The sequence below is a fragment of the Drosophila erecta genome, unplaced genomic scaffold, assembly GCF_003286155.1.
Source record: "Drosophila erecta strain 14021-0224.00,06,07 unplaced genomic scaffold, DereRS2 tig00000000-arrow-pilon, whole genome shotgun sequence".
Classification (NCBI taxonomy): Eukaryota; Metazoa; Arthropoda; class Insecta; order Diptera; family Drosophilidae; genus Drosophila; species Drosophila erecta.
In genome coordinates this window covers 24347614-24369901 of record NW_020825194.1, presented here as the reverse complement: position 1 = coordinate 24369901, position 22288 = coordinate 24347614, and the positions used below count along the sequence as shown (strand labels likewise).

At 41.8% G+C, this 22288-nt stretch overlaps 1 protein-coding gene across 7 annotated transcripts in view; it reads left to right on the top strand.

Moving 5' to 3' along the window:
• Positions 1-22288, top strand: part of LOC6553411 (transcription factor E2f1) — a 40372-nt gene that overhangs the window by 9473 nt on the left and 8611 nt on the right. The window contains exon 2 of one of the 7 annotated variants that reach the window (XM_015154136.2): positions 5882-5909. The exons of 1 other annotated variant lie outside the window; for it this stretch is intronic. The gene's annotated coding sequence lies outside the window, so the exon portion shown is untranslated. Of the gene's footprint in view, positions 1-5881; positions 5910-12842; positions 13637-14099; positions 14342-18360; positions 19320-19524; positions 19607-22288 lie in introns of those variants that run through there. 5 more of the 7 variants (XM_026975961.1, XM_026975962.1, XM_001979228.3 and 2 more) reach the window with 5 other exon arrangements.

The window sequence follows — 22288 nt, the reverse complement described above, 5'->3', positions numbered from 1 at the left end:
TCTGCCTCCTCTCCACCGGGCTCCATCTCGTTGTCCTGCTCCCCCATCCCCCGTCTCTCTTCCTTTTGCGTTCGTGTGAGGGCTCTGTGTGCATTTGTCTGCGTGTGGCGCTCGCTCTGCTGTGGCACTTGTGTTGGTGTTGCCCGCTTTGCCATTGCAAATACCCTGTATTTGACGGGGTATATGGATGCGGGAGTTCTATAGTACATCGAAATATCTTTAGACTTGTGTTTTGTATTCCACGTTTTTTGTAGAATCACATAAACTTCTTTAATAGTCATTATGAAAACGGTTTTGCTCATGTACATAATCACTAGAAACGAAATTGTAGCCTACATCTAGGGGTTTTGAGGGTTTCTTTTTTATCAATGTTATAAGAGTGCTGTGGTTTTTTAATTTACTTATTTCAAAATGGTTTAATTGTTTTATTAATTTATAGCAATAAAACATATCCTTTTAAAAACTTTGTACACGGTATGCAATAGTTCAGTTGGATATCCTTAGATTTGAATTCCAATTCCTTGTTTTTCTATTTGATGCTCTCGCCGGATGTTTTGTTGTTGCAGCTGATAGGGTTGCTGTTGTTTTTGCTGGCCGACGGGCTTAGCGTCTGACCGTTTCATCTGCCGGCTTACTTCTTGCTGTGCGGCTCACCAACCCACTTCCCCCTCTCTATCTCCCTCGCACTCCAGTTCGTCTGGTGGGGTCTTAAGAAGAAGACTGCGTCTGCGTCTGTTTCTCTGATTCTTCATTCCGATTCTGGGTCTAGAGTTGTGGGGCTGCGTGAGTGCAACTTTGTTGTCGCCACCTCCTGCCACTCCCCCAACTCCCGGCCACACCCCGCCCCCCTCCTCAACCCCTTTTTGTCGTCTGTCTGGGCAATTACAGGCGAAATACGTTGCGGTTGCAATTTTACACACATTTTTATGCGCTCTGGTTTATTATGCGGGTGATGCAGTGCGCCCCCAACTTTTCGTAACTCCTTTTTCCTCCTTTTTTTGCCGCAGCCCATAATGTTCATCCGTTTCCTTTGGCCCGTTGAAAATGCAACTCATATGCTTTGTTATTTTTACACATTTACATATATGTATAAGATGACGAAGGAGTAAGGGCATTCCACACAAAATTATAAAAGTATTTTATGGGACTAAAAAGATAATTATATGATTTAATTCTCAGTTTAATGTTGGGTAACAACAGATTTCGAGGAAATAACAATGTAGTTGAATTTTTTAAAATTACTTGTTGCTTTAAGGAACATGTTTGAATGCGCATACGCTTAGTTGATTACCCACTCTTAAACATGTTATATTGAAAAATATTAGTCATTTGCAATATTTTCGATGTTTTATGTTTTTCTCTGTGCAGAAGACATTGCAACGTCATCATCTGTCGTTTTATTTCTTGATATTGTTGTTGTCGCTGCTCGGCTGGCGTTTATTTATTACAAGAGAGGCGGCAGACGTGTCTACCCCTCCAAGTCCCCACTTTCCCCTTGCACCTCCAACTTGGTCCAGCATGGGGCTCAATTTTCAAACGATTTCAATGGAATTCTCAATGTGAGTGCAAACGAAGGAGTAAAGGATGCTGAGTGGTGGAGAAGCTTCGTCCAAGGAGCAGGGGATGTATGTCTAAAGAGCCAGACACGCATCTTTGTCTGCTCCTTGCATCTTTACACTGAGCGAAAAGCATTGGGTGCATGAAACACTGTATTTTTGTGGAATGATGCTTAAATCCTATCCATGCTTGAATCCTCAAAATTTGCATTATATTTAAAAGTCTTTATAGGTTATGAATTGTCTGGTATAATGAGCTTTGCATTATTCTAAACTATTTCAAATATATTTTTGTTGTGTTTACTGTGTGCTGCACGTTTGCTTTATGGGGCAACTTCCCTCGAGACGGCGCATATTTTGCTGTATCGTTTTTAATTTGGATAAATATTTATTTATTATTATTTATTGAAACATTATTTACTGTTCGCTTTATAGGTAAATATGTTTAAAATAAATAATTTGGCAAATGCCCAAGTATCAACAATCAATATAAATATTATTTTTAAGCTAAATTATTGGGCCTACTTTCAAGTTCTTCATTTGTTTAAAAGGTATCTGTATTTCGAATCCCTCCCTCGAATAAATTAATTTCCCACTCCAATATTTTTGTACTGTTTTGTTTTGTTGTTGTTTTGAATGTAGCCGCCGTTGGCGGTGGCCCCCCCCTTTCCCCTTTCTGGTTAAAATTCTCGGCCCCTGAATCTCAGCCCTCTTGTCTCGAATGCTGGTTGTTATGGCCGATTGTTGTTGTTGTTTTGGGATGTTGTTTACGTTTTTGTGATGCCCTTTTGGAGTTGGCCGCCCAGCACCAGCGAGAAACATCAACAAAAACAGCAGCAACAGCATTGAAAGCTGGTGAATGCTATCGTACAGAACTGGTTACGCGATTGGTTACCTTTCATTATATAGCAATTTATCGGTCGTGTGTGTGCAATATATGCAAAGCATACAGTTTGGGCCTTAGATAAGGCCATTCTCCGCGTGCTAACTTAACAAGTGCTGCCATTTTCGGTCTTGCCTTCTTTTCCTGGCTTATCCTGCGCCTCATCTTTGGGTTTCCACTCAAGTTTATTGCGGTTTCTGCTTTTGCACTGCCTCTTCCTTCTTGTTTCCCTTTTTTACAGCTATTGTTGCATTTGTCACATTTCTGCGGTTGCTCTTGGTCGCTCGAAACGCTCTATCTAAAATACTCTTTAATTTTTGCAAAGTAAAGAAAATATACAAAAACCGCGCAACACGGCGTATGCGTAATATTTTAATATATATTATAATCTGTGAAACATTCTTTTTTGAGTTGAACTGCTTAACTGTAAGTTCTTACAAGTAATTAAGAACGTATTTATCCATACAATTAAATACTTTTTTGTTTATAACCAGAGTGTTAAATTATTCGATGGTCAACAGAAGCTTGTTTTTCACAATTCTTGTGCGAATTCCTTTTTCCCAGCAGGACACACGTTTCGAGTGGTGACCGCAAATAAAAAACATCAACAAAAATAATGAATTCCTTCTTTGGCTTTAACCCCAAATTGGCTTAACTTCATTTATTTCATTGCAATGCAGTCACCATTGGGGTTGGGGCCACAAACGGGTTAAGATAACAAAAACGGGCGAAATTTTTCACTTTTGCGGTTTGTCAAGGGGGATTTAGGGAGTGAAGGGGTGGTAGGGGTGGTAGGGGTGGTAGGGCACCCTTTTGGCCAAGTCGCGAGCCACAGTTAATCGCCTGAGCTTCTTGGCCAGCTAAGCCTGACAAACTGACACCCTTTGAGGGGGGCAGAGGGGCTGGAAGTTCCACTGCTTATAAAGATTCTTTACATTGCCCACATATATAAGGATTCTTGGCAGAGAGGCGGGAGTCGGCTATAATCCTAGCAAAACGGTACCAGTGGTAGGGACGGCTTGGTAAGTCACTTCTGACTGAATATTATTCTGCATAGTTAAATTACTATGAGTATGTACTCATAAAATAGGTTTTGTATATACTATATATACTATAAATTTGGTGTGAGTTATGTTTGACTAAACTTAATCTAAGTATACACGTATATTTCTAAAAAAGAAAAATAAAATAGAAATAGAATGATTTTTTCGGCAATAAAGAAATAGTATACCCGAGCAGTAGGTGCATAAAGACAACTTTCACTTGTGTAGATTTAGGTATGTATATATAAGTATATAAAAATGCTCAAAATAAAAATAAAATTCTGTGGGGCGGTCACGCAGTTTCGGAAGTTTGGGCATGTGGACGCGCTCGAATCGCAGGGAGTGGAGAAACCTTGGGATCGGGTCTGATCAATATTCCGCAATATAATTTCGTGGCCAGTTGGCTGCCACGATCTCGTGGCTTTCGGCAATCCAAGCTCTTGAGCATCCATCGCCAGCACAGACACAAAATGTTGCAGGAGGCCGCTGAAATTACATCAAATTATGCTGAAATGCGAGCTAAATATGCGGCGGCGAATTTCGTTTTCGAGGCTACATAATTCGTTCAACTCTAAAAACTGCATACCCATTGTGCGCTTATCGCCCGGGCAGCCTCAGCATCTCTACGCGTAGTTTCTCTGGGCTCGGCTGCCTCAGTTTTCGGAGCATGTGCAGCAAGGAAGCACGAATGCCGTGCCACAGACCCGGGACTGTGTATTGGGCATGAAATATTTTTAACGCTCCAATGGAGGAAGCGTCAGCGCTCACACAGTCACACGGAATATATTTTATTGCATTTTAATGTGCCACTGAAATGGGATTTAATTGGCATTGTTGCGGTGCACATCGTGGCAACAACGGCTGCACATTGATTCCAATTTGTGTTCACATGTGGAACCCTCGGAACCTAGTACCCCACTTGACTTCCCCAACTAACCGCAAATATGGCTTTTGTTGATAAACCAAATGAGCACTGTGGCACTATCTGCCCTCGACAGGCTTCATTCTCAGCTAGTCTAGCTCCGAACTTGGCAATTTGTGGTACTTAATTACTAATCTGCTTGCGTTTTTGGTGAGTAATGTCTGACATATAGAATTTTCTCTGAAGTTGGGTAATCCACAAAAATAACTTCACATAATTAGTTATTCAAAAATAACTAGATCGCAACATTTTTATCGTCGTTTGTATAAAATTACATTGAATGTTAACTGAGCTGTATTCCGTTTTGTCGTTTGATTAAAAGCGTAAAAGTTATCTGTTGGTTCAATAGTCATATTTGTTTATCAAATTACTCATTTTGATTACTCATTAGTCCGTCTAAAACGTTTCTCCAAGAACTGAACTATAGTGAAACGTATTACTTGTCATAACCAATTCATGTTGGTTGGAAACTCGACGCTACTGCTTCATCGATCTGGCCGCGATCTGGTCCCACGGTTGGCCAAGACTAGACTTTGGACTAGACGCGCTCAGCTGGCTCCGCTGGTGAAGATCTGGATCGGGGTCTGGCTGGTGTCTGGTCGGGTTGTGTGGCGCTCCATTGGTCCCTTGGTCCCTTTTGCTGTGGGACGGATTTGCCTTAATTAAATTCATTCTCACAGTGTGTGCAACATGTGGCCGAGTGAAGCGCTGGAAGTTCGGAGTCGCAGTCGCCAGCGGAATGCAGCAGAGGAGTGCTTGGAGTCTTCTGGCCGCAGTCTCCCGCTTCGATTCCTGCCATCTATTGCGTAGTCACTCCTCCTGCCCCTCCCCTTTGGACCGGGGTCTGGTTTTATTTCTTACCTACACTCGCTCGGGCCCTTTAAACTCTTGCGACTTTGGCTGGGCCTCCTGGCCTTAGCCCCCGTTCTTGGTCGTCAGCAGCAAATCAGGTTTCGCCTGCCTCCGCTGACAGACGCATAAATCGCTAAAGTTCTTTAAATGCCAGCCAGCGAGGAGAAGAACTCTTCAGCAAAAAGTTATAAATGTTTCTCATATTTTTAACACCAAAACCATGGCGATCCAAATCGGGATCTGACAGAGGTTGGATCTCGTTTCTGCTCCTCAAGTCCTCTGTTTGATTTGACAACTTTGTTGGCATTGCCTGTGCGCTGTTTGTTCATTTGTGTTTGCCTCCGAGCCCTTCCAAGTTTCTGCTCTAAATCGGAGCAGATAGCTTTAGCCCGATTTGTTGATTTAGGTTAGGGCCCCTGGCCAAAGGAGGGATGTGTTTTCCCAGCCTCGCATTCTCGTAGATTGATGTAGAATAAACGTGACAATGCATCCACAAACACATGGTTAGAAGATTTTTAAGAAGTTTCAAGAATGTAGCTACGGGTTCGTTAAACTTATTTTATATGTGTGTAGGTACCGGAGAAATCATATTTATTTTAACCAAACTATCATACTTTTCGTGCAGATCGTTTCTTTTCATCATTGAATTATTGGTAAGTTATTATACATTTATATAATATATCGTCATTTGGGTAGTTATTTACATGACTGTATAAAATGAAACGTCGATTAACAGACTTGTTCAAAAAAATATAATTAGGGCATTAGCGTCATCAAAGGGAACCCAGCTCTACAGATCAGATAATCCCATGTTCCTATTTGTAGTTCCCCGGACAAATCGTTTGTGTAAACAAATTATTTAAGCTAAATTGTATGCAAATAAAATTTCCTCACTTCGATCTGCACTTAACCCATGGTGAACCCTTTGCGGGTTCAATCGTCCCAAGGAACCGGAGTCCACTCAACCGTGGACAAGTCGACAGCCAACAACTTTGAAGGACCACAAACAACCGGGCAAACAAAGCCAGGGAACGAGTTAACCCCGAAACGAAATAAGGCGAAACAAACTGGCGGACAGACTCGCGGACAAACATCAAAAGACAAACTTGTAAGTCCGCCGGTGGGCAAGGATCGGCGGATGGTTATTTCAGTATTTCTGTACACCGCCAAATGTCACACGGTTCACAGGAACTGGTTATCTCCTCTTTCTCCTATCTTCATATTAAGCTTACAAATCAATTTGAATTTCCCCACTGGGATGATGATTCCAACAAAAAATAGTTTTCACGGATTTGTTTGACATTCACTTGACACGCTGCTGCCCGCCAAATGCATAAATTTAAATTTTAGTAGGGACAAACGGGCCCGGGGCGAAAATGTTGTCCCGAAACCAAATGCTAATTAATCCCACGGCTTTTCGGAAAGGGACTTAATTCCGCTCTGATGATTTTCACACACGGGCCGTCCGGTTTTCTACCTGGCCCTGATCCTCACCTCTAACCCGCTCTGATTTCCGATTTTCCAATTCTAGGCATGTAATTGCACATTGCATCAGGCATCCCTCCCCATTACTTTGTAGGTAGGCGGCCAACTGTCGCCTTATCCCGGTCTCGCACATAATCTGTATTGATTTCGCACAGTTTCGCCGCTTTCGGGCCAGGATGTTTACCAAGATTTTTCAGGATTTTCTTGACACGCGCGACGTATCCCGAACTGCCCCAGGCAGCCCTAGCACGGCCTCAAAGAAAAACAAGAGCAGAAATAGCATGGAAAATAAAAATAATAGTGACAGCTGTTACTGCGCCGGCGCAACATACCTCTACAAGGGGACCAACTGATTAGTTGTAACCGGCAACCCTCGCCTCTCCATTGCACCCCCTGCCTCCGGCTGGCTCTGCTCTAATTTACAATACCATTTTATTTTTATTGACCCCTTTACCCTCGTCGAGAGCTCGACAGCTTGCCCAGAAGTTTGACACGTTCGGAGCGAATCATCCGACCTTAGATCAACAACCTCGAAAGCATCCTTGTTTTCATTGCCCACTGATCCTTCTCTTAGGGAACGGGTCCGGACTGCATTAATTTATTTAAAAATCCTTGAATTTCTGGCACATCTGTAGTAAAGCAGAATTTAATCGTTCAAAGATCAAAGATGGGAACACGAAATAGTTGAGCTATATTTCACTTAAATTTATTAAACTTAACCTCAATTTAATTTGACAACTAGTACTATCCTATTATGAACTGCACCCGGACGAATAGTTTTGAGGCTTCTAATCCTTCCCTTGGAAGGGTGTTTGCTTGTTCGGCTTGCCAGCTGCCCTCGCTCTACTTTTCCACTATTTTTTTGCACACACCGAAAAGAGGAATGAAAAGCGGTTCACCCTATTCCCACTGCTGGCTGGCAATTCCCGGCTAGGGGTTGCATCTCCCCCCTCCCGCTGACTGCTTTAGTTTAGTTTAATTATTGGCTCAGTGCCGTGAGCGGAGCAGCCCTCGATTTGTCGGTGGTGCTGCTGGTGGTCACCCTCCTCGGCGAGAAGGGGCCATCGACTTTGCGTGGCTATGTGGCCCGGCACATGTCAATGCCTGTAGTGGACTTTGGCTCTAACCAGCTCCCCTCGAAATGTGCGCCCTTGCAGCACACTGGTTCTAAACTGGTGGATGTTCCGGCTAATCTTAAACGAGGAATCTTAAATTTCGGTTGGTGGTGATCCTCTGCAGTTGATTGGAGTCGAGAGCTGCTCCAAGTGTTGCTAGTTCCCTAAATTATTCATGTAATCTTCCAATCGGAATTACTAGGAAGGTATGACTGTATCTTATTCACGAGACTGTATCTTATCTTATCAATAATCCTATTGTGTGATCTTATTAATCAATTAATCAATGACTTACTTATACAAACTATAAATTGGGTTCCTTTAAAGAAATCTTGTTTATCATTTCTGCATGTCACATTAAAATTTGAATTTTCAAACTCAAACCCAAATGCCCCACTGTGCAACCATGCTGGCTTTTGAGCCAAGTTCCCCATCGTACGTCTGCTTCGCAGCAGCAACCACTTTCCGCTTCCTGTTGCAGTTGCAGGAAGCCCTGAAAGAACAACAGAGAGAGCCGAAAACAGTAGGTCCATTCTAATACTAGATCCTTAGGGCGAAGTATCACAAGAGAACTTCTGTTGCATTTCGGCAGCAACAATTACAGAGTGAAAATAAATGGGGTGAGGTGTAATACCATGCAACATGCAACATCTACAGAGCAACCAGAAGGGACCTCTGCCTTTGTGGAGAGTAGAAGACTCGAATACTCTTGCATGGTATTATGAAATTAATTATTATTTATGAGTAGTAAGCAATTACCCTATATAGATAAATAGCAAAACAAAATTACAAGTTTTTAAATTACTGCTCTGTAGGGGCTGACTGAAAATCTTGTAAAATGTTATATTTCATTTGGTTATGAGAAGTGCTTGCTTTCCAATTTTGTGTATCAAGTATTTACTTCGTTTTAAACAGTACTACTTCTCCACTTGGCGTTGCAAGGAAAAGTGTCCTGCATTACCCCTGGGCCTAACAAACCCTCTCAGCAACCGGGACACACGTAAGTGCCCCACAAGACCCTATCAAGAAGGCAAAAAGCGCGACATTTGCAGGCTGCACCCCACGGCGCACCCCTCGCCCATGTTCCACCCCTGGTTCGTTCCACTTTCCTACATTCCAGCAGCGGGAACTGTCTGAAGTGGATGGTGGAAACCGAGGTGGGGAGTGGAAGATGTTGGTTGCTATGGAGGGGTGCTCGAACTACTGCTACTTACTACTATTTTTTTGGTTTTCCTTTTAAGGGTGCTTCTTCCACACCTTCTTTTGCGCAAGAAAAGCGAACCAGGTGTAAAAGTGCGTGTGCGCTACCTTTTGCTTCTCTGCTTCTTTTCCACCTCTCGTTCTTCTCCTTTCCACTTCTTCGTATTTTGCCTATATTGTTTCCTGGTGGGACATCTGCCGCACCATTTGATTTCGTTTGGATTTGGCTTACTTCCGTTCGGGATTTCTTTTCTGCTGGGAAGGAAGAAGCAGCTCCCACGCCCGGTATCCACTTGGAGCCCAATACCCCCATTGTCCCTTCCAGGCTAATTGCACTCTCTTTCTCCCTCCTTCGGACAGTGTCCTTTCCTGATCTTGTCCTGTGTTCCGCTCTCGCTTCGTAGGAAACGCAACAACAAAAGGCGCAAGAGATTTACTGATCGGCAAATTTCCAGGAATTCCGTGAATGGGAAAAACAAAAGCGCAGCGCACACAGAGAGAAAAAGAGAGAAGGAACTCGAGTGGAAAGAGCGGTCTAAGATCCTCTACCTATCTTGTGCGTGCACTGAAAGAAATCGTATACCACGTTTCCGGATTAAGAAAATGAGTTATGGGTCATTACTTGAAAAAGACTAATTAATAAAGCAAATGCCTTGGAAAAAAGCGACGTTTAAAAGTTGTAGTTAGTTTAAGTTTAATTTGGTTTAGGATGTAAAATTAATTTTATATTTTAAACTACACTTTTTAGCTCAGTGCCCTCAACCTGAACCTGAATCTCAACCTGGGACATTTGAGGCCGCCGCTACTCTTATGAATGTACTTGGTACTTGGCCCGAAGGTTTCTGAACAGGCAACGGCAGCTTTTGTTGCCGTACCGCTCCGCGTATTCCCGTCCCGGTCGCACTCCTTGTTATGCCGGCAGCTCCTCTCGTTATTGTTACTTAAAATAGCTGAAATGAACGAAAGCAGAAAACGTGAGGCGAGCATATCCCAAATTTGAAAACCGGTGTAGCCTGAGCCGCAACCTCAGACTCAGCCTCAGGTTCAGATTCAGGTCCAAGTCCCGGCCCAGACCAGACCAGATCTTCTCAGATCAGATGGGCCAAAGGTAGTCCAGGTAGCCACCTCTCTATCTCTTTCGCCTCGTTCTTTCTCCTGTCTCTATGCTTAATGATCCCAACTCCAATCGGTTCTTATTACTAAAAAGTGAGGATATTCAGAACTCAACCGGTGGAAGTAATTACAATGCTAGTAATAGATCAGCAGCTGTTGAATAGTCAGATACACAATTCTCCTACCAATAAACTATTAGTTACATTAAAGAAATATCAGCTTAATCCAGAAATCCAAAAGTATCTTTTGTAGTTTTGTAGAAGAAGCTAGTGGGAAGCTAGTAGAAAATTGCTCAAAAAACCATATGAATCCGATGAAAATAAAAAATACTTTGTTATTAAATTCATATACACTTAAACTTATTTTAAGTTGGTAAACATCGTACTTCATCTATTCAACAGATGTTTGAGTAGCTGAAATGGATCCTGAAGCGACACCAATTGATCGATCGTATGTTCCAGTACTCCTCATGGTTTTTCCAACTCGGAGCCTTTCCAGATCCACAAGAACCCCTCACCATTACAGTTCTTATACGATCCTCGGCCGAGGACGCTGCCCTGTAAGGATCGGCCTGACCCCTGAGAGACCGTCTGCCATCTGTAGGAATGTCTGTAAGATCCTTCGCTGCGTTCCCTTTTTCAACTATGCCAACTCCCCTTTTCTTGTTTGTGGCATGCGCTAAGAAGGTTGGTTTGCATTGGTGATTGGTGATTGTGTGTGTCAGCGGTAGTAAAAGCCGTAGAGCGACAGCTGCAAACTATTCTCCTCTTCCTTCCTCGATGGTTCATGCATATACATCGCAGCAATACGTCAGTCAGACCCTCTGTCAAACCTCATCGAACCCCCTGAGTGCAACACGAGCTCTTCTCTCTCTCCCGTTTGTATGGTTCCCTGCTCCTGCTGCTGCTCCTGCTCTCCGCTCACCTCTCGGCAGTGCAATGTCCTGGGCAGTCTGTACTATCCTTCAGGACCTGACAGTTATGGGATGTACAGTACAGGCATCGCAGCTCTGTGACTTTTATTGTCCGTGGGGTTCGCGTGGCCTCCCAAAAAGCACCTGGGGGAAAATTGGATCCCAGACGGCGACAACTCAATCTCCTGTTTCATAATCTTACTTCCGACGACGTCTGCGGAGACTTTCTTCCGCTCTCCCTTTTTGCAAAATCACCCGTAAACTGATTATATTTCAAAATTGATTGCTCACCCTTTTTTTGTCGGTGTTAGCTCCGTCATTTTTGACTAGCAAATGTAATAAAAATTGCAATTTTATTACCGGAATAATAATTACATTTTTGCGGAAAGTCTGCATATCTGTGTCTATCAACCGAATTGACTTAGCTCAATAGATATACCCTTCTTTTGTTAATTTGATAATCTTAAGATTTTAGATGCATATTTTTTTATGTTACATTCACCAATACATTTATTTAAAAAGCTTTCATAAACATAGTATTGTATGGGACCTAATAAGTTTTAAACGCTTAATTCATTCAGATCTCATGATGTGAAAATAAAATCGCCGAACTTTGATTGCTAATCTCAGAAGTCAGCGAATATTGAAGTGCGTTCTCTGTATAATTTATTTTTTGTGTGCAATCAGAAAAGGGACGTGTCCTGTTCACTCCCTGTTATTAAGTCAGTACCGATCGAGCGATCTTCTGCGATTTTTGTTCACCTCTTCTGCAACTCTGACTTCCGGTTGATTTGGACTTCTTTTGTTGGATTTGCATGACCATAAAAGCGTTATTCCTTCTTGGTCTTCAGTTGGCTTGTGTTGCTCTTAAGTTCTGGTGTCTGGGGTTCAATGGACCTAGACCTAGGCAAGCAATTAGCACCTGTCAACATCATTATCGCCAGAAGAGGCCATTTTCAGGTCGGACAACTTTTACTGGTAGTAAGTAAGTACGATAGGTAACTCTCCATGGTGATTCCCTCGGTGCTGCCTTCCCTTTCACACCGCAGCTTACTCCCTCCTTGCACAGAGAAAAATGCATTGGGTTATTTAAAAAATTATTATTATTTCCGACAATGCACACAAACATATTAAATTACCCCTTTTTAATATATGCAAGAAACAAAAGCTGTTATCATCTTGTAAATTCAAGGTACTGTTTCAAGAAGCTTTTGGATAAAGAGCTACCATTTTTTTGGGTACTATTAATTTTTTAGTTTATCAGGTTGATTTTTTAATTGGAATATGTCATTCTGAGATTTAACACGTTTTGCACAAACGTTATGTGGACTGCGCGAAGGCACATTTTTGGAATTATTATTTCTCCAAGTGCCGCCATCCAAGTTTCCTGCTTCGCGGCTTGCCTCCGTAGTTGGGTCATTTAGTCAATCAAGGATTTGGGAACAAAGGCTGGAAATCCCAGTCCAGACGCCTATTGTTTGATGTCCATGCCACCTCGGAGAAAAGCTCTCCGCACTCCGGTTCCCTCTGCTTCTCCGGAACGCAGCTCTCCCATTTGCTCCTTCCCGAGAGGTCTCTCCGATCCGAATGCATTATCCTCCCTTATGGCTTTGTTACCCTGCTGCATTCCTGCTCATGCGCCCCGTTACGAGCTCTCTCTCCGTTCTCCTGCCACTGGCACTCATGATCCCCTGCAATTGCATTCCTGTTTCGGGTTGCGGGCTCTCCGCTCTCTTTCTGCTTCTTTCTTTTCGCCCGGTTTTTCGGAATTTGTTTTGGCAAGAAAGAAGTACGCAACATTTACGAATCGAACGCAGCAGAAAGTGGAAGTGATCAGCGGATCTCCCTGATCTCTGGATCGCACATCGTTATACGCGCGTTGTTTGTTATTGCCTTGTTATCGCTGACAACATTATTCAAAATAATATCCCAACTCACCCAAGTGAACCCAAAAGAATGTATCTGCAAGATACGAAAAGTAAACGCCCGCTTGCAAAGTGCTGTGTTTTGTTATAACCCACAAACAAACATCACTACCAATGTTTCGGTTTCCGAGGATATTACTCAAAATGCATAAATCACGGTTGTAATACGAACGCATAAAAAATATTATAAAACCCAAAAAAATCAAACACCAAATTTTGTTTCTACCTTAAATCTATGCAATACTCATAATTCTTTCAAGTTTTCTGTTTGTTATTTGTTATTAAAAATCACACGTGTTAACGACAAGTTTTTCTTCAAAATCTCATTACTGTTTAAGTGTTTCTATTCCAAAAGTTTGTTCAAAATTGTTCTGAAACGTAATACGCAAGTTCTTAAAGTTATACACTATTATACACTATTCTTATATTACTTAACAAAAGCCAAATTCTTTTAAAGCAAAGTAACGCTTACTTATTTATTATACACTACTATTACATTTGAATTAAGTTTTTGTAATTACATTAGTATATGTCTAAATTATACAATCTTATAAAATTCAATTCGAAATTGCTGCCAAAAAAAACCCTTTGGATTATACAACAAAATTGTTCATCAAAGCTTCAATTGTGTAAGTATATCAAGAGTAAAAAAAGGAATGTTAAAAGCAAATATTTTTCTTTTATGGATATTATAAATTAACGTAATCTTTAAAATCGGACATCTATAAAGATGCTATGTGGAACAAATTTAAGCTAAGCCCCTTGGTTTTCCGGCCAAGTTTGTTTTATTTCTTACAACAGTCTGTTGGTGTTTCCACTTACATGTAAATGATAATTAAACATAAATAGGAATCCATTCTGTTGGTAGCAGTCTTGTGGCCTAGAGAGCGGAATACAGATAGACATCAAGAGAGAGGGAAGTTCATTGAACGTGGTTCGGTAGAATCGAGAACCCAAACTCAAACCGAAAACCGAGAATGTCTAACCATATATGAAAGTCGGTTGGTCGCTGTGTGCGCTTGCAGAGTATCTGTGAGTTTGTTGAGAAATCGCACTCACAGTTAGGGCGGACAGGTAGTCCACTTTAGGTATTCTCTCTTTGCCCCACATGGGGCTTCAGTCGGCGGAGGAAGTCGGTGCGGAGGGGCGGCGGAGGGGATCTGGTGGAGTCGCACGTCTCAATGTCGATCGTTGAGCAATGTGATTCGTAATTCGTAGTCACTGTTTTGCTTTTTGTACATTTCTGTGCACATGTGTATGAATAAAGTCAACTGATAGAGGGCATTAATGGAAAAAAAACTAAAGTCATTCCCATATTTACCTCATAAACGAAGGTTTGTTATTGTTCACAATTTAAACCGATCTAGTGAAGTGTATTAATTCAATACAGTACAAATAAATAAAAGATGACACGTGAAGCTTTAAGGTTAGATATTTCCAAAAGCCTTCCACTTAACTGATATTAATGCCCGAACGCAAGGTCTGTAAAATAATTAACCTTAAAATCAAATTTATTTCCAATTTCTGTGAAATCGGAAATGGATGCGGCGAAGCATTTAAGCTACTTCGCTATAGGGAAGAAAGGTGCTGCCGTCTGGGAAAATTCAAGGAGTGCAGAGACTTCTACACAACGACACATTCAATTTCGTGGAGAATCCAGGATGTGCCACAAGATGTTCAATAAATGTTCCTTGCAGGCAGCGGTTGAGGTAAAGAGAAAAATCTAAGAACCAGTACAGTGGAAAAAGTCTGGTTCAAGTTTAGTTTTGAATCAAAGAAAGTCTTGTAAAGAAATAATCAAAGATCAATCAGTATCAAGTATATTTTATGTTTTTCTGATAATTTTTTATGTTAAGACCACACAGTGATACTGCAGAGTTTTCTACATTGATCCCTAAAACTCCGGTCAGTAAACACTTTAGATCCTCCAAGTGTACTTCGAATGCTGCTGGCGCTGAATAAAAAACGCCACCCCTGCTCCGAAATTCTGACTGACATTCTGTCAAACAGGCGGCGACGTCGACGTCTACTTCAACATCGTCTCGTTCCACCTACCACCCTTCCCCTCGTCCCCCCGTCCACCCTGTGCACCTCCCCCTTTTTGTTTCACTTTTATTTTCAAATTTGAATATTGCGCCGTGGCCGGAGATTCTCAAGTAGTTTTCTTGTTGATTGCATTCCACGCCGGCGTCGTGGTTTCCTCTTGTGTTTCCCTGCTCCGCCGGCAACTCTCTTTCATTTCCCATATGTCTGGCCCTTCGTGCGGCAGAGGGCGTGGCGGTGGGGGCACAGTACTATAGTACTATATCCGATTTTTGCACCCCACTGAAGGCAAAGGGGTTGCTTCTGCGACGCTGATGAGCAAGGAATTGCAGGGAGCGAGTAGTGACGAGGTTATCGAGGAGCCTGATGAATGCCAGGCGCAGCTCTTCCAGGCTCTCAGACCTGAAATGCTGCCGGCCAAAGGCGTCTGTGCTGGAAATTAACCGAAATGGCTGATAAATGGCTGAGGGGCAAGTTGATAACTTTTTGAATGCTAGCCAGAAATGTGTAGAATTTAACTTATGTCCTTTTCGAATATACAATACAAAAATATACAATACAATACAAAAAAATACTACCAAACATGGGTTTCCTTGGCGTTTTGATACCGTGTAGTAGAGTATTAACGTCAACCTGCTCAGCCTTTGATATTTTCCTAGATTTCCAGTAATGAGCAAAACTGTAGCATACTTTCCAGGGAAACTAAATAAGTGTAATCATTACATGAATTCGTTTCAGGATTGCGACTTGTCGAATAACACATCTAATGATAATGCATGTTTAATACTCCAGATGTATTTATCTCTATTACCCTAAATTTATTCAGCTGCCTAGAAAATGCCTGTATTATTACCAAGGCTTCCTAGCAGAGTGATATTTAAATACAAATTCCTTAAATATATATTATTTTTTCCACGTAATCCAGGTGGTATAAAACCCTCTACCACCGCCCCAATTATTCCCACTCGTTGCAAAAGTGTGACAAGTGTCTAAGTCGAATTTTGGACTAAGAGTTCATTGATCCGGTCCAAAGGAGAAACATCTGCTCAAATATGTGCGCAGCGCTTGTGCTAGTCACATATCTATGGCACCACATTGTCTGCCACCCTACCTCCTTCTCGCCTCACCCACCCGCAAGAGTTTATGATATGACATACGGGAAAAAATCAAGCAAATTATGGTAAATACGCCTCTGGAAACTCACGCCCGCTTTCGGGTATCTGGAACGGACAGAAACGGATACAGAGACACTCACGAGCGGCTGGCAAACACAAAACACAAGAACACAAAAACAGAATAGCAGAAAAAAGAAGCCAGGCAGTCGCACACGCATTTCCAGTTAATTAAAAGTATTTATGACACTGCGCACATAAAATGTCTTCCAAAGTACAAAAGTCCACCCAAGGATCGTGGGAAGTTCCCGCCTGCTCTCCTCTATCTGGCAAGCGAATAAAAAAACCATCTTGCAGAAAATGGTCGGAAAAAATCAAGCATAGATATACTCTAATTGCATATGCCGGGTAAGGGGTGGGAAGGGGCAGGGGCTGGGGAAGGGGCAGGGGCCAAAGTTCCTCTCTTTCTGCGTCCGTGAGGGGTGATTCTCGTCCCTCTTCTTATTCTTATTCTTCCTCTTCTTCTTGTCTGCCGGTCTGGCTTATGGGAAATGCGAAAAAAATAACACTCACGGATCTGTGAGGGTCCTCATATCCCCACCCCACCCAAGAAACGCAAGGATAACAGCCTCGCATCCGCAAAAAATGAATCCCAAAAACTGCCCAAAAAGTTAATAGAAATCGAAAACTGGAAAGGAGATTACATTTCTGAGCTCGTGTAGTGGTGGTGGTGGGGTATATTTCCCAGTTTCTAGGTATGGGAAACACTGCGCAGATCGCCTGGCAAGTTGTACTGATTTACGAGATACATTTGTGTCCACAAAGCCAGGAATGCAAATGGCAGCAGGCATGAGCTGTAAATATTTAATCAGATTGATGTTAAAAAATGGTAACAAGGGAGCGATTTTGGGTTATTTATCAGTACAAACTTCGCATTATTCCACGATGAATGAGTTTTGTTTAGTTGGTACAAAGTGTTTTCGCATTATAGTGGTTAAATGGCGTTTTGGGGAAAAATAAATAATATGTGAATGGAAAGCAAAATGTTTGAACAAGTTTCCTTAATCAGGTCAGAGGCTCAGCAAATAGGTGAATTTGGTGCGATTTCACTCTTTAGTTTTTGTTTACTAGTGTAAACAAATACTAATTAAATAATAATTGCATTAAAAATTTGCAAGTTTTTAAAGTATGTGTATTTACGTGGTATGAAAGATATTATCAAGCTGATATTTTTATTTCCTTCAAACTCAGGCGGCTTTTTCATGATTTTCGTAGAAATGGATAGATTCATGTCCCATTTAATGGCTATTTCCGGCCTTAAAAAATGAACCCCTTGATGGTGGCGCTCTGAAAATCGGCAACGCTGCAGCGCTGCTGCAACTGCAACAATGTCGTCACTGCAACGCAATGCAACACTTGGCACACAACTGATAAAGATAAATAAGATGGGGAAGAGGATGGGAGAGGGGGGAGGGAAAGGTTCTCTGCCGGCGTCGCTGCCGATGTGGGTGCGGTAACAGCGACGTCGCCACTTCCGTCTGAGCGATTTTTAGCCGATTTGTAGCCGGCAAGCCGAAGAGAGCAAAAGGGATGGGGCCAACAGCAAAAGCCGCTCTCACCGAACATTCGAGTCTGGCTTCCACATGCCACATGGCAAGAGTAGGAAGAGGCGCCACTCAGATTCCACACTCTTGCGCTTTCGCTTTCCGCCCCCCTTCCCCTTCTCATCCGCTCTCGTGCTCAGCTGTTGCCGCTAATTCGCTGCAATTAGCGGGGTTCTCTCACTTTCAAGCCTTAGTTGCTATGAGCAACATTTTTGAATTTAAATTTTCAAATAAAAAGTAGAATATTAAAGTTAATATAAGGTAAAATAATAAGACAGTTTAAAATAGCCTTTATAGGCATTTAAAATTATTTAAATTTAGTGTATAACATGAATGAATGAACGAACCTATTAACCTATTAATTTTTTTTTATCATCAAAATCAAATGTATTTATTCATAGCAATAGTTGAATAGCCCAAAACATTAGTTCCCCTTTGATTTGACATCCTATCGTAATATCGAATAGCTATCGTTTGATCAGTTTTTCTCCATTTAACACACGATCCACTCTCTACCGCTCACTCTCTCGTGTCGCGAGCGCTCAGCTGCTGACGCCTCGAATTCGCCGCTACAAGAGACGCCGTCCGTTTTGTGGCTCGTTGCTTGTTCCGTCGATTCGCCGCGTTCAGTGTTGTTGTCGCGTCGTGACGCTGCTGTTGCCGCTGCCGCCCCCACACACATGTGCGAGCAGAAAATACGTTACGAGGGGAAAATCGACGGAAAAATCCGAAAAATAATATAAAATCTAACTGAAAAGAGTACAAGACTGAGGTATTGATAAGCTCATGTGGTTTAATACAATAATTAAGCACAAGTGGCCGGTATTAAATGTGCCATTACGACGGTTCTTACGTTTTCTCCGTCTGACGTAAGACGACTCCCTCTCTCTCTCTCCTCTCTCTCTCTCTCACCCTGTATCTCTCCGATTCTCTTTCTCCGCGTGTGGATTGCGTTTTGCCGGCGACGGCGACTCCAAAAAAGACACGGCACAACACACTTTGTGGCCCAAGTTCAGTTCGCTTTTCGTCGCCAGTCCGCAAAAATGTGAAAATGGAAAACTGAGGGGAAAACCGAAAAGCCGCAAAAGACTGCTACTGCAAGTAAAAGCTGCCAACCGCTGAGAAGCAATAGGAAATGCGCTGAAAAATCAAGAATAAAATAACAGAAAAGTGCGGGCGTGTAACAATTATGTGATATCTACAACAAATGCTCGAACTGCTGACGTCACGCACAGAATCGTAGAATATATAGAGAATAAAGAAGAGAAACGAAAACGTCGCGTAGTAAAGTTAAAAGTTCCCACACACACCGCCGTACTCACACACAAACAAACTGAGCAGCAGCACATTATACGTGGAATACGAAAAGTAACCGACGGAAAAGGCAAAACGCCCGCAAAAAACGAAATATTTGCAAATATGAAACGTGTGTGATATTCAAAAAGAGCAAGAAGAAGCAGGCGGCGGTGGAAAAAAAAAAAGCAGAGCAATTTGTTGTGGTTGCGTGTGATATATAGAAAGCAAGTAAAAACCGACAAAAATTCCATTTATAGGTGCGTATTCAAACAAGAAAAAGAACCAAAGGGAGTCTCCACCTCACCGATGATGATCAATTAATCATTCAATTTTGGGCTAAGCCCTCTAATAACCTCCAAAACTGATACGGTGAATAGCAGTCATTCGCTCACTCATTCAATCCCCCAACGCTCCACTTTTCAGAGATAACGAATCGAAAATTCGGAGTCCATCAGTTTTTATTTCTGTTTGCCCAAAGTCGGCGGCCATTTCTTTATGGCGCCCCCAGATTAACATTTTACTAGATGTTAAGACAACAGTGCAGGTAACAGTTTAGAGAACTCGTGGTTTCTCTTTGAAGATTAAGGCATAAATACATTTCAAGTAAAGTGTAATTCTGTAAGACCAGCCAGCACAAGATTAGTCACCTAAGTGAAGCTAAGTGAATTTTTTGTGTTGACGTGGAAACAGTGGAATGAAAATAAAAGCTGCACTGCAGAATGATTTCTACCCTTAAATTATCTGAAATGGAGCTCAACATCTATCATTTCACTGAAAGATACAATAGACCAATGTAATAATTAAATAATTTTGTGTTTCGTACATTATGTTTTTCTTTAATTCTTCAAATATCAGATCATTTCCCTTATTTGGGCGCTGTTCCATATTTTATGTGGCCTTGTATTTGGCTCTTACTTTTACCAATTTCGTCGGGCTAATTGGACTTGCATCAACAGTTTTCCGCTTTAATCTGTGCATGTACTTGGCGACTGCACCACATAGTGTGTGTACATTGTACATATGTGGCCCCTGTTATCAGGCCTTTTCAGTACACAATATTCATTGGCTCTAAATGCGTCATCGCGTAAATGGACGGCAAAGTGGAGTTTTGTACATTATGTATGTATTTTGGTGTGTGAAACGAGCAGGGGACTTCCCCGAAATTCTCCTTGCTTGCCGGCATTGAATTTCCACACCCACGCGATACTTTTCCCTTTCCCGGGTTTTCTTGTTTGCAGTTTTCTATGGGCGAAATATTTTGCGACGCATTTGGTGCTTCTCTCCCTGGACAAAAAGCCGCCCTCTCTTTCGCTCGTTCTCTTTTTCTCGACTCTGCCAGTTGGCAATTATTTTTGGCTTTCTCAAATGAAAAAAGCCAAGGCGAGGCTTATGGCTGTTTTATTTTATGTATATTACTTTATTTTATTTCTTTAAGTGTGCAATTAAGTGGCTGCCTTCTGCCTTGGGCCTTGAGGTTCATAGGAAAAAGCCAAGTGTAATTGACCAAATGAAATTAAGTTAATAGAGAAAATAAAACCGGCTAGAAAAAAAGCATCCATGTGGACTTTTTTTGTCAGCCCACAACAACAAGACGAGAGAAGTTCCATGTGGATTGCGTCTGTGAGTAACAGCTGTTATTCGGATTCAGGCCGGCTTTTACTCTCTCCTCTCTTTTCTCTAGCAGCATCCCATCCCGCACACACACACTCTGGCAGTCTCTATATCTCTCTCTCTCTCTTCCTCTTTCGCTGCCGCTTAATACACAAAATTCGTGTTCTTCCTCTTTTTCTGTCTTTTGATTCAGTTTTTTCCCTGTATTGCAATTGTTGTTGCCTAACACCTTGCCCACTCGCACATTATTTTATTGTATTTATTTCACTTGTCCCTGCCTTTTTACTGCGCATGCAAAATGATGTGCAAAAAGAAAGCGAAACTTTTTATTAGCTCGTGGTATCTGTGTGGGTGTCAGTGTGCATGCATGTATGTTTGCGTGTGCCTGCGCCTGTGCTAGGGTATGTGTGTGTGTTTGCATACATAACAATGTCCATAATTAATAGCCATGTAAATGCATGATCTTCATAATTAATAACGGTAAATTGGCATGTCGGAGAAATACAGTTATGCCTGCAAATTAAATGCCAGCCATCAGGTGCATTCGAATTGGGATTTTAACAGGAAATGTGCAGTGCAGTTATCAATTTAGCTAATATTTTATTAATAAGTGAATTGGTTCCATTTATTATTCGGGTAAAGAAATGCCTTTCATTTGAATGATAAAAAGTAAAGACCCGTTCATTTAACATTCTCTTCTTCACCTTGCGGCCGGTTTTTGTTGTTATACTAATTCGAAATTAACACGGTGAACGTTGAAGCAGAGCAGAGAAGAGGGAATGGAAGGGGAACGGAGGGAAAGGGAGAAGGAGAAGGAGGCAGCGCTATCAAAAGTCGCATTGCGTGCCCTGAGTCGCTTGGCTGCCTCCCTCCCCCTTCAAACACCCCTCCCCACCCCCTGACAACCCCCATCGGAATTATTTACCTGGCCACTACATAATGTGTACGTTGTATTTTCTAGCCTTTTCTTTATCAGTCATACAAATGTTGTACGGCAACGCGAAAGCAAACCAAAGAAAAGCTATTCTAGGTTTTATTGTAGCTCCGCTCTGTTGCGCCAATGCCGATTGAAAAACGTAGCGATAGGAAAAGAGAGGGAAACAATAAAAAATAAAGAAAAACTTGTTATTCCTTTGCCGTGTAGGCCACATTTTCCACGATTTTCCACTCGCCGCTTCGTATTTTCATGTTCATTTCCCTGTTTGCATAATGTTATTTTTCCCTCTTCGCTTCGCCTTGTGCTTCGCCTTCTGCTGCTAGATAAATGTATGCGGAGATGACTGACAAGTGCACTTAGAAGTTGATAATATACAGATAAAGATATATTATCTTCGATATACATGTGAAGTTTGTTTGGCTATTGTTTGGAGACACTTGAAAAATTTCTAATAAGTAAATAAATAGTTGTTACAAAATCATAAGTGATTTTATTAATGGTAATAGTACATTTACAAAAAAATGTAGTTTGGCGTAACACTATAAGCAATCTCCCACTGTTGATAAGATAGAGGTGTCCCTTCGTAACCCCTGTATAATAATAAATTGTAATGTAATGGTGCAATTTTATGGCCTCAAAAACCAGCATATCATATACCTTGAAGACCTAAAAATTAGG